Raw genomic sequence first — 12,306 nt, forward strand, 5'->3', positions numbered from 1 at the left:
TCAATACAGCTACTCACCTGTGTAAATCTTTGCAGGATCAGGGCCTAAGAAGTATCTCTAGCGACTTGAGAGAAATTTTGGGATATCAAGTATTCCATTTGAAAATGACAACTAAACATGGTAAAATAGTGCTCTGAGTCAATTTCAACATAAAGTTACTCTGCATTTATTTTTTGCAGTAATCAGAGTAGTTAGACTACATTTTTCATTTACAGCAGTAAAAAAATAGAGTTTAAGCTTTGATTTTATATACTTTCCTAGTACATACTGGTTCAATTTAACCATAATATTTCCTGTTTAGTCCATTGTTGTATAAAGGTATTTTCCTACAAACATTTTAAGTTGAAGAGCAGCTATTTCATTCAGTGCTCAGTGTCTCAATATACCTCTGTTTAACATCTAAATTGTAGATGGGTTGCGTATTGAAACAGGATTGTGTTTTGTTTTTCACTGTAAACATTCTCTTCTCTTTACCTCTTCAGTGATTATCATGGCACGGTTTTGATTTTGTTTTTGTTTTTTTTTAAATAAACATAACTACAGAGAAACCACATCATATTTGAGCAGAATGCTGAAGAAAATGTAAAAAGATTTCTTTCTAGAAATCAGTAGACTAAGACTGTGTTAGCTCACGTTTGATATTACACAAGAGAAAATAAACTGAAAGGTCATCTCAACAGTTACAGCGTTGCCCTTTTCCAAGGTAATCAGCAGAGCATGTAGCAAAGACGTGAACACAAGCGTGACTGCAAAGACAGTAGCTGATAAAGAGGCCTGCTGCCAAAAGTACATGGGACAAAATACTACACTTCCAATGCCAATTGAGGAGTGTCGCCAATTGAAGAGTGTGGCACTGGTAATTCTGATTTATTACTTTAATTTGAAATTGTGCTCGTTAAACATTCAAGTTTTCATATTGCCAAAGACACCAGAATGTTTACTATTAACATTAATCACATACCTAGGTAAACTGAAAGAGCAATATAGTTATTAATTTGTTTGCAATGTTGAGACAATACAGTCATTAAAATTAATCTAGCTAGTTTACTGGGCATGTTTACTGTAATATACAAGCTCCTTTTGGAATTCAACAGGGTTTAAATTAAGGATTAGATGGTAATTTTTTCCATATTAAAATAAGCAGCCTAGTTTCTTCTCAGCACAGAATATTTAAGTCTGTGTGGAAGATTCCAGCAATATCAATCATATTAAAATAAGCTTTAAAAGCAAAAGTAATTCAGAGTCAACCCTCTTAAAAGTTTTATTTACTTGAAGTATTTTAATGGAGCTGCAAGTCATAACATTAATTCCCATTTGAGTCCACCGTCAGACTATTTCTAAAGGACTTATTTTGTATTAATAGATATCAAGGTTGAGTCTGGAAAAAATAAACTCAAGTCCCACAGCAACAATACTGACAGCTACAAAGTCCAAATCAAAACTCAGACTAAAATAATGGCTGCACTCAGGCTTTGGAAAAAACAGGGATAATATTTATCACTTCTGAAGAGCTTTTTTGGTTGGCAAGCCCTGCTATTCATAAAGCTTAAGACTTTCTTTACACATTGATGAGGCTAAGGAACCCAAGTATCAAGGGAATAGCAATGGGCAATATTCATAAAACTTTCTTAAAATACTTTTGATATGATTCAGCACACCCCTACAGATTATTAAGGATCAAAGTTCTGCACATAGTGACCTTGGTCCACAGCAGTTTATTTCTACTGCATTTAATTTTAGTTGGTTGCACTGTGGAATGTGATCTTTAAATGGCCTTTATTAGTTTGTCACAGCAGTGAACATAAGAAGCCATCTGTTTCTTCTCAAATTTGGACTCCAAGTGTGCTATATCAGTTCTGCAAGTAATGTTATTATCTTAAAGTAGCACAATAATATGCTGAATAAGATTTACCTTTCTACATCGATACTGAGCAAAATAAGATTTATACAAAAATGTTAATTCCCTACCAAAAAAGGGTGGGGGGAGAGAGAAGAGAAGGAGAATCGTCATCCTACAATCATGTCAGAATTTCATTCCTTGCCAACTTCTCCCAAATCAACAGGATTTTGACTGGCACTGGGGTTATGTTAACCATACATCTACCTTTTGAAGGAATGTTAAGCAATGGAATAAGTTTGGGTAACAAAACACTATTGCTAAAGATGGAGAATGATGAAGCTGCTCCAGCTTCACTATGAATTTCTATAATTAGCCTACTTCAGGTCTCTCTAGAATTCATCAGACCACTATCTGGTCTTTGAAAAGAGCTAGTACCAGTTACTTGGAGGCAGATGCAAGAAACCCTATTGTTGTGATAAAAGTCTGTCCATTGTGTGTTGGGGGGGAGGCCTCTTCCCAACTTCTTTCCATCAGTAGTTGGCCTCTGCCCTGAAGTATGAGTGTTTATATTCCCAATACTTTTTGATTGTCTACTGTAGCTGTTCATTTTTCATACAAAACAAAAAATCCTTTAAATCCTACTGAACTCAACCTCATTTACATTTGCAACAAGTTCCAAAGATTTATTATATATGATGGACAAATATTTCATTGTGTGTGCTTTAAATTTGTTGCCTTTCATTTTAATTGAAATCCTCCTTGTCCTTGTATTACAGGGAAGGGTAAATAGCATCCAATTTACTTCTTCTATACTGTTCATTTATTATACTTCTCACATTCCCTCTTATTAACCTGCTTGCCAATAAACTTTCCACTCATCCCATGGAAATTTTTTTCAAGCCTCTAATCATTTGTCTCACACTTCTGGATCACTATCTTTTTGCTTTAATATGACCCAAACTGCAGACTTTTCCAGTCAAGTCAATAGAATGCCATCATATTTCCAGAAGTAGTTTTCTACCCCATTCCTTACACATTCTAATATTTTAGGATATTCACTAACACTGCACTTTGGGTAAAGGTTATCTGTACTCTAGACACCTCAAGTAAAATCAGTTCTTCCACTTCCCCAAATCCGACTGACTTTACAGACAATCATTTTAGAACCCAGTAATTTGTATGGAGTTGTCCATATTATTTCTTCCAGAATAGTCTGTCCTATTTGTTTGCACTGAATTTCATCCATTATCATAGTGTCCATTCGCTTATTTTTGATAAATATGAAGTCTTCTAACTGGACTAAATTGTGTCATCTGCAAATCTTGCCCCTTCAATATTAATCCCATTTCCAGATTAAGAGTATATTAGAATACTGATCCTAGCACCAATACTGAGGCACGCCACTGTTAACTGACCATTTATTCCTTCTCAAACATTTCCTAGTCTTGATAAAAAGTTTACTTCTCACCTCCTCACTACTTAATTTTCTTAGAAGCCTTGTGAAAAATAAATTTGTCATCCCAACTAAATTACAACTCTGGTTGTGACCCAAGTTCCCTGTAAACTGTGCGGCTGGACAGCCACCCAGCAGGCTATCAAGTGCCACGCAGTTCAGGTGTTCCTCTCTCACTGCCATGTGCTGCTCCTGCCCTCTGCCTTTGATCTGCTCCCAGGAGCCTCCTGCTTGCTACACAGAGCAGGGGAGGGTGCTGATGTCAGTATGTCCCCTCTCCCCGCCCCTGTACCCCATCTCCACAGAGCTGGGGGGAGAAGGGGGCAGAACACAGCAGGGCTCAGCATGGAGGGAGATTGCTGGCAGCTGCTGCAGAGTCTGAACTTGCTGATCTACTTTTAAAAGGGCAGCGTACTTAAAGTGGCATCAGAGTAGTTAAACGGGCAATGCACATCTCTGTCACACACAGTCTTTCACCCTCACCTCCCAACACATACTTGTACTGTTGTTACTACTTGATACTTCTTTCAAAGTATGTTATTTTCATTTTTTGACTGTTCTATGTATTTCATAATTTTTATTTCTCTTACGCTAACATTTAATTTAGTAATAATTTAATTTAGTAGTGAGTTCTAAAAGCCTAACCTGTCCTGACTAGAGTAATCATCCCTATGGTAACTCTTAAAAACCTAGATATAATATATACATATATTTTGGTTTCTACTGGTGGCGCACAGCCGCACATTACCTCGATATGGTGCACACAAAATTCATTCCGCACATGGATTGAAAAAATTAGAGGGAACACTGGTTGTGACCTGCAATAGATATAGGTCATGTTTTCCTTCCTGTCTGAAGCCAGAAGGAGACTTCTTGTATGTGAAGCACAAGCTAGCAGCTGTGCTGGTAGAAGAAAAAAAATACTGGATTCAAGGAACAAGTACAGACACTACATCACACCAGAGAAGCTAAGGTGTTCTTGGACAGCCAGATTATTTGAATCCAGTGTAGTAATGCTTCCTTAAAGGAATACTGGAAGGGAAAAAAAAAAAAAGGGGGGGGGGGCTGGAAATGAGGTCAGGTAAAATAGACCTCAAGGCCTGGCATTACTGGCTAGTATTCGTGTAACAGTGAGAGCAGAAGTCAGGCTTCCAGAAAAAAAAGAGCAGAGACAGCATTTAAATTCTGATAAGCTGAACTGCCACCTTGCTATTTTTATCATTTTGTCTTGTCAAGTCAGTCAATTGCAAGCACAATACTACTTTAACAGAAGTACCACTGAAGAAACTTCAAGATGACAAGATAATAAAACAAAACAAGTCAAATCTCAGAATGTATGCCTCCATCAAGCAATCAAGTGCCTTGAGAGTTCATAAGATTTAAAAGACAAAAGACAAAAAACCCGCATTACAGTTTACTGTTCAATATCAGTTTTCCAAAGTTTCTCTTTGCCTCGTCTGTTTAAAAGGACATTACATGCCCTCTTTTGACATTGGGTTGGTGTGCTTCAGAAATGGAAAATCCATAAGTTTCGTTTTCTTCACCCACTCCCATCTACTAGGAACATCTTTGGACTATTTTTCTATTTGGAGGATGAGTAAGAGGCATAAATTATGGTGGGATGCTTTTTACAGTGGGATAAGAGACCACATCTGATGCAGAAGTGGGGAGGGTAAAATTTGTAGGGGTCTGCATGGGTATCTAATACCTTAGTAAATAGAAGTTCTCTGAAATTAGGATGAGGAATAAAAAGTGGTGAGATTCAAAGCTTAAAGTGGACATGACATTGGTGAGTGCTGTTTAATCATGGTGCAGATTGGTTTGCATCAGTTCTCTGTTGCCTGTCTCTTCAATGGCCACTTTGAGGTGTAACACTGCTGAGAAGGGGTGTCAAGGAATAGCATTGTAACAGGCCAGGGGAGAAAAGCATGGTTTAGATTAGACATCTCTTCTCCCTGCTCCTATTTGTGGTCTTTTAAATGAAGTTATCCCACTCTGCGTGTAATAATTTTCTATTAAAACAGAGCACTGGATGGGCACTTTTGATGTATAAAATTAAATAATAAAAGGTTCACGGATTCAAAATTTGTCACCCATTCCTTAAAAGGGTTGTTTCCGTACTTAGCAATTCTCCCACAGCTGCACTAGTCTCATGAGTTTTAATGCTCTTTTCACTCATAAAAAAGCAGTCTGAGCAGAGACTGTGCCACATCTCTGGTGCTTGTTAAATGTTTGACTAGCTTAGGAAGTGATATTTGAACTCTTCTCCAACTCGTGTGAACTCTTGAAGTACATTTTAAAATAGAAAAAACAATTGAGGAAAAACCAACCATATCGCTGTATATGTGTTGTAATATATTATCTCTCTACACTTGTCCAAATATAAATATTAATATTATTTTCAAAAAATATGTAGTATACAAATGCATTAACCCAAGAAGTCAGACAGGACATAGGAAACTTCTTATTTTGGACAAAAGCCTCGAAAAATTCTGCTAACTCTGTACTGTGAGCCCAATTTTCAGCTTGGAGAGCTGCCAAAGTAAAGCCTTCCATCTGAAGCCAAGCAGGACTATAGGTTAATTCCCTAGCTTCTTTGACAGTGGCTATAGTTTATGATTTGCTGTAGACCTGATATATTTCCTGATGCTGTCGTGTAAGGGGAAGATATGAACTAGAAACTTGAAGATTTGTTAATCAAACTTAGTCAAAAATAACCTCTTCAGTGAAGGCCAACCATTCAGGGAAATAGTTTGCAAACTCCATGCACACACTGTGGAGCAAAGGGAGTTCAGAGGCTCCTGAAGAGTATGTGGGCAAGACAGCACAAAGAGATATTCTTTACATCTTAGGTCATGTGTTATAGTACATTTGTGTGTCTGCAATCTAAACTCCTAACTAAGGATAGTAGAACAGTTTTATATATTGAAACTAGTCTTCACCTTTTATAATGTCATATATCTACACTGTTCATTACTGCGTGTTATCCCAACCTCTCCTGCCTATGCACATTCATTGTGCAACACAGATTTAATCCAACAGCAGAGAGCCGTTCACAAAAATAGAAATAAACCAATATCATCAACAAGAAAAGTGTTTCAGCTGTCATTCAAATAGGACAATTAGCAGACTAAATTAATGAGTTCCTGAATTACACCAAAACAGAGTACTGTGGACAAAAGCTTAACAGGAAAAAATTGGTTAGTTTTCGTGGGTGAAAGCTAACAAAAATAAAGGTTACCTCATTATGTGCATATTTGCATCCACTTACCTATTCACAGAAATACTCTGAATACCGAAATTACTTAAGTTGTTCCCTCTAAAACAACTGGCAAAATAGACAATCCAGTAATTGAACACAAGTTCAGCATAGGTGTACTGTGCATGCAAAAAAACACCCACCACCACAAACAGACTGATTCCCACACATTGCTGGGACAGTCTATAAATGTATGGTGCAAATACCTGGCTACTGTCTGACTACTCAGGCAGGCAGGCAGACTTTTTTCTAGAGAAAGTCCTTATGAATGTGTACGTTGTCTTTGTGTTGTGTATTTTGGGTCAGTTAAAAGCTGTTACTGAAGTGTGCAAGGTGAACTTTCACATCAATAACATTCAGGTATATGAACTGATGTGGTAACAGAATATTTATACAAGTTACTTTTCCTGGTTATTTCCATTATTTTTTAATGACTAGATTTTTAACTTTTTTAGTATATGCATTTTGTAAAAGGATTACATTATTTACTGGTGCAACCTTAACTGTAAGATTAAAAAAAAGTCAAAATTCCCTTTTAGGGAAAAAAAAGTAAGGAATGCTGTGAATTTAAAAACAGACTGGTGTTCATAAGAAACATTCCACTACAATTTTATCCGGCTCCCAAGGGATCCAGGTAGGACACTTTATACCCACCATAAGGTTTTCTATGGAGTAGTGTGCATGAGAGGACTGCCTCTTCTGCAAGCCTCCAGATTCCTTTCCTATGCGTCTTTGGAGAGGAACAGCAAAGATTATCCCTTCCTATGTAGCAAGGCTCCTAAGTATGCCTTCCTGCATAGCTAATGGCAGCAAGGCAAAAGTTCCACTGTGGTGTATTTCCTAATACATACAGCAGACGAACTGCTACTATGGACCTCCTCAGATATGCGAGAAAGGAGCTCCTCTCCTGCACAATTTAAGAGATGCTGCCGGGGAAAGTTCCCGTCCATCAATGCTCCTGAGTACCACAGGACCATACTTAAGAGGAGTTCTGCTCAAAACTCAACACCTCAGTGACTTCAACAAGACTCCTCACCTTGCATAAAGTTAAGCAAGCACACAAGTCATTGCAGGATTGGGGCCTAATTCTTAAGAAAACTCAAGGGGTCCCTGTCATAAATATAAAGGGAAGGGTAAACCCCTTTGAAATCCCTCCTCGCCAGGGGAAAGCTCCTCTCACCTGTAAAGGGTTAAGAAGCTAAAGGTAACCTCGCTGGCACCTGACCAAAATGACCAATGAGGAGACAAGATACTTTCAAAAGCTGGGAGGAGGGAGAGAAACAAAGGGTCTGTGTCTGTCTGTAGTCGTCTTGGCCAGGGACAGAACAGGAATGGAGTCTTAGAACTTTTAGTAAGTAATCTAGCTAGGTATGTGTTAGATTATGATTTCTTTAAATGGCTGAGAAAAGAATTGTGCTGAATAGAATAACTATTTCTGTCTGTGTATCTTTTTTGTAACTTAAGGTTTTGCCTAGAGGGGTTCTCTATGTTTTTGAATCTAATTACCCTGTAAGTTATCTACCATCCTGATTTTACAGGGGGGATTTCTTTATTTCTATTTACTTCTATTTTTTATTAAAAGTCTTCTTGTAAAACACTGAATGCTTTTTCATTGTTCTCAGATCCAAGGGTTTGGGTCTGTGGTCACCTATGCAAATTGGTGAGGCTTTTTATCCAACATTTCCCAGGAAAGGGGGGGTGCAAGTGTTGGGAGGATTGTTCATTGTTCTTAAGATCCAAGGGTCTGGATCTGTAGTCACCTAAGCAAATTTGGTGAGGCTTTTTACCAAACCTTGTCCAGGAAGTGGGGTGCAAGGTTTTGGGAAGTATTTTGGGGGGAAGGATGCGTCCAAACAGCTCTTCCCCAGTAACCAGTATTAGTTTGGTGGTGGTAGCGGCCAGCCCAAGGATAACGGGTGTAATATTTTGTACCTTGGGGAAGTTTTGACCTAAGCTGGTAAAGATAAGCTTAGGAGGTTTTTCATGCAGGTCCCCACATCTGTACCCTAGAGTTCAGAGTGGGGGAGGAACCGTGACAGTCCCAAACAAAACCAAAACTGATACCAGCCCTGAAATTAGACAAGTTAACTCTGAACTTTCAAAAGCATTTTCCTGTAGCTCCCCCCAAAAAATTAAAGGGGAGTAGGTATGTTTGAGACATTTTTAAAACTAGCAACTATGTACTGGTTTTTAAGCTTCTCTTGGAATAAAACTGGATTAGTCTATTATATCTCATCCACTACAGCCACCTGTAAATTCTTAAATGCTCTTACATTTTAGTCCAAAAAAGCGTAGTATTGTTTTTTTTTTAATTATCTACTGGACTAGTGATTACATTTCTATCTACAGCAAGGAATTCAAATGTAAGTGGGTGCTCTCTGACATAAGATTTAAGATGGGTCTTTTTTAACTTGTACAGTGTACATAGTGTGTAGTGTAGGGGCCACTGTATAGTTGAGGCGCTAAAGGAGCACTCAGTGAAAATGAGGCCATTGCAGAGAAGCTAAATTAGTTCTTTGTTTCAGTCTTAACTGCAGAGAACGTGAGGGAGAATCCCACATCTGAGCCATTCTTCTTAGGTAACAAATCTGACACAGTGTCCAAGATTGTGGGGTCAAAGGCGGTGGTTTTGGAATAAACTGATAAATTAAACAGTAGTAAGTCACCAAGACCAGATGGTATTCACCCAAGAGTCCTGAAGAAACTCAAATAGGAAATTGTAGAACTACTAACTGTGGTATGTAACCTGTTGCTTAAATCAGCCGCTGGAGGATAGCTAATGTAACACTGATATTTAGAAGAACACTTCAGACGCTATCCTGGCAATTACAGTCCTAACTGGTTGAAACTACAGTGAAGAACAGAATTATCAGACTCAGATGAACACTGTATGTTTGTGAAGACTCAACATGGCTTTTGTAAAGGGAAATCATGCCTCACCAATCATCTAGAATTCTTTAAAAGGAACAACAAGGAGGTAGAAAAGAGTGATCTAGTGCAGTGGTTCTCAAACTAGGGCCACCGCTTGTTCAGGGAAAGCCCCTGGCAGGCCAGGCCCATTTGTTTACCTGCTGCATCCACAGGTTCGGCTGATTGCGGCTCCCACTGTCCGCGGTTCGCCACTCCAGGCCAACGGGGGCCGCAGTAAGCAGTGCGGGTCGAGGGATGTGCTGGTGGCCCTTCCTGCACCCCCCATTGGCCTGGAGCGGCAAACCGCGGCCAGAGGGAGCAGCGATTGGCTGAACCTACGGATGCGGCAAGTAAACGAACCGGCCCGACCAGTCGGGCTTTCCCTGAACAAGCGGCGGCCCTAGCTTGAGAACCACTGATCTAGTGCATATCATGTACTTGGACTTTCAGAAAGCCTTTGACAAGGTACCTCACAAGGCTCTTTAGAAACATAGGCAGTCATGGGATGAGAGGAAAGGTCCTCTCATGGATCAGCAACTGGTTAAAAGACAAGTAACAAAGGGTAGGAATAAACAGTTTTCACAATGGCTAGATCTCAACAGCAGGGTCTCCAACAATCTGTACTGGGACCCTATGTTGTTCAACAAATCCATAAATGATCTGGAAAAGGTGGTAAACAGTAAAGTGGCAAAGTTGCCAGAGGATACAAAATTACTCAAGATAATTAAATCCAAAGCAGACTGTAGAGAGTTACAAAGGCATCTCACAAAACTGGGTGACTGGGCAACAAAATGGCAGATGAGCTTCAATGCTGATAAATGCAAGCAGTGCCCACTGGAAAACAGAATCCCAAAGATACATACAAAATAATGGGGTCTAAATTCGCTGTCATGACTCAAGAAAGATCTTGGAGTCATTATGCATAGTTCTTTGAAACATCTGTTCAATGTGCAGCATCAGTCAAAGGAATCTAATGTGAGGAATCATTAAGAAAAGGATTGATAGTAAGACCATAAATATCACAGTGTCACTATATAAATCCATGGTATGTCCACACTGAACACTGCATTCTGTTCTGGTTACCCCATCTCAAAGAAAAAAATATTAGAACTGGAAAAGTAACAAAGAAGGGCACCAAAAATGATTAAGAGTACGAATCAGCTTCCATAAAGACTGGGAGTGGGGAGGAGGGAGAGAATTGGGAGGATATGACAGAGGTCTATAAAATCATGAATGGTGTGGAGAAAGTGAATAAGGAAGTATTATCTACCCCTTCACATAACACAAGAATGAGGAGTCACCCAATGAAATTAATAGGCAGCAGGTTTAAAAACAACAACAAAAGGAAGTACTTCACATAATGCACAGTCAACCTGTGAAACTCATTACCAAGGGATGCTGCGAAGGCCAAAAATATAACTGGGTTCAAAAGAGAATTAGAAAAGTTCAGATGATAGGTCCATCGATAGCTATTAGCCAAGATAGCCAGGAATGCAAACCTATGCTCTGGTGTCTCTCAGCCTCTGGCTACCAGAAGCTGGGACTGGACAACAGCAGATAGATCACTCAATAATTGCCCTGTTCTGTTCATTCCCTGTGAAGCATCTACCATTGGCCGATTTTGGGCAAAATGGACCATTGTTCCAATGTGGCCATACTTATATACTATACATGTCCAAAACAAAAAGGGGGAAAACAGTCATCTTCAATTTGTCAAGTGAGTTGCTGAAGGAATATTTCCATTAACTCCTTCTTTAGGACTGAAAGAAAAAGCACAAGCTTTGGACAGGTTATTAAGAAAATTCATAATGACAAACAACCTGAGTAGAAATATCTACGAACAATCAGGTTGGATACGAAAAAGAAATAAAAGTGGTGGAAATAAAAGCATGCAATTCACTCCTCTTCTGCAGGATTATCAACAGACCAGGACTACAACAGCACTCCACAGATAAAGCAAAAAACTTTAAATGCTAATATGTTCCAGTTGGATTATACCTAATACAGTAAAAGTGCTTGTAATGTAACATCCCTGAAGTGAAAATACAATTCAATCAAGTCAACCTCTATATGTCTGACCAGCTAAATTTCATTTATCCTTCTCCGCCCTCAAAATATGACATTTCTAAATACTCTTGCCACTAAAATAGTCATACTATGATCCTATTATGCACTGAATGGCTGACCAAAAGAAGCACCTTGTCAGTCACTGGGATTAAGGAAGTCATCCATGTGTTTCAGTGGCTAGCCTATCATGGGAAATTGCAGAGCAGCTTCTGACCCAAAGATTTCTAACCAATTTTGACACTCCCTTACGCATAAGACAGAAAGAGACAGTTAAACGTTAGTTTTAAGTCTGTTTGTTTACCAAGCATACTGTTACATCCACAACAATAAATAGAGCTGCCTGAAATTCTTCAACAGAGCTTTGTTTTCCAGAAACTTCATAGAAATAAAAAGCTATTTAACAGCAACTGTGTGATTTCTACTAGCTGGTTTCCTGCCAGCTTGCTTGTTTGGTTCTTCAGCAAATCAGTCTTCCAGTTCTTTGGCAGCCTGCATGGCAATCTAATGGGGGAGCTGAGAGTCTTGAAGTCCTGGATCCTGATCTACTAATGTCCCAGGCTCACTGCAGCTCATCTGACCAGCTGCTGCAGAACAGGGGCTCCCAGCTCCCCCATGAGTCATCCAGGCAATCAGTTGGGAAGCCAAGCACACCTTGTAGCCAGGCCTGGTGTCTAAAACACAATTAGTCAAGTTTACATAACATTTCAAAGAAATCAATCACAAATAGTCTAGATCTAAAAGCCACAAACACTAGCAGAACACGTTTCATTAAACATT

General features: G+C 39.0%; 1 protein-coding gene across 5 annotated transcripts in view; it reads right to left on the bottom strand.

The window, feature by feature from the left end:
• The window catches only part of GBE1 (1,4-alpha-glucan branching enzyme 1), a 303,297-nt gene that overhangs the window by 252,890 nt on the left and 38,101 nt on the right, over window positions 1–12,306 (bottom strand). The gene's annotated exons all lie outside the window — the stretch shown is intronic.

Source organism: Lepidochelys kempii, chromosome 1, assembly GCF_965140265.1.
Source record: "Lepidochelys kempii isolate rLepKem1 chromosome 1, rLepKem1.hap2, whole genome shotgun sequence".
NCBI lineage: Eukaryota > Metazoa > Chordata > Testudines > Cheloniidae > Lepidochelys > Lepidochelys kempii.